Raw genomic sequence first — 725 nt, 5'->3', positions numbered from 1 at the left:
ATAAAAAAATGTTTTAAAAGGATATTCTCCATTACTGGTTGAACAATTCTGAAAATTTATTTTATAAAGATATTTTATTTTTCCATTTCATTTCTATGCTTCTATAACATGAACTAACAATACTGCTGTGGTTTTCCAGCAGACCATTGCAAATAAAAAAAAAATACAGTAAATCACTGTAAATGAAATGTTACTACCCATAAGGCAATGTTCATGACAGTAATGAACTGGAAAAGAAAAACTGAACTGGAAAGAGTCAGAGATCATACAGGTCTTTCTGCAGACCTTCACCAGCTAAACACCGATTCCCATACCGGGAGTTGAACCCGGGCCATCTGGGTGAAAACCAGGAATCCTAACCGCTAGACCATATGGGAATGGCTACATATTAATAACAGGGATTTCATGAATCAATTCATAGTCTGGCTGGAAACAGGCCTTCTCTTGAACATGAAGAAGCTTCTTAAGTAAGTTTTATCTTGAAGCTTTTGAGTGTTCTTTAGGTTTTTATCTGCTTTAACTATTACCGGACAGCGGGGGCATGGAGCAGAGCAGAGCGGCCGTTAGGGAGGAATCCTCCTCCATGTTCAGCTCCATTTTGAATAATGTGGTCATTAATGTAATCAGAAGGAGCTCCAAATTTGACAGTATTGACTGGAAGTGATAGGCTTTGAGTTACATGGGGGATACACACTTTGCATTCAGTCTCGTAATCATCATAAAAA

At 37.7% G+C, this 725-nt stretch overlaps 1 non-coding gene across 1 annotated transcript; it reads right to left on the bottom strand.

The window, feature by feature from the left end:
* Window positions 1–305: 305 nt before the first annotated feature.
* trnae-uuc (transfer RNA glutamic acid (anticodon UUC)) lies at window positions 306–377 on the bottom strand. Its single transcript has one exon. It is a non-coding gene; the product is annotated as a tRNA-Glu (tRNA).
* Between the last annotated feature and the right edge of the window lie 348 nt (window positions 378–725).

This window comes from Etheostoma spectabile, unplaced genomic scaffold, assembly GCF_008692095.1.
Source record: "Etheostoma spectabile isolate EspeVRDwgs_2016 unplaced genomic scaffold, UIUC_Espe_1.0 scaffold00003786, whole genome shotgun sequence".
Classification (NCBI taxonomy): domain Eukaryota; kingdom Metazoa; phylum Chordata; class Actinopteri; order Perciformes; family Percidae; genus Etheostoma; species Etheostoma spectabile.
Note: the sequence above shows the minus strand (reverse complement) of the source record. Positions and strands in the feature narration are given on the sequence as shown.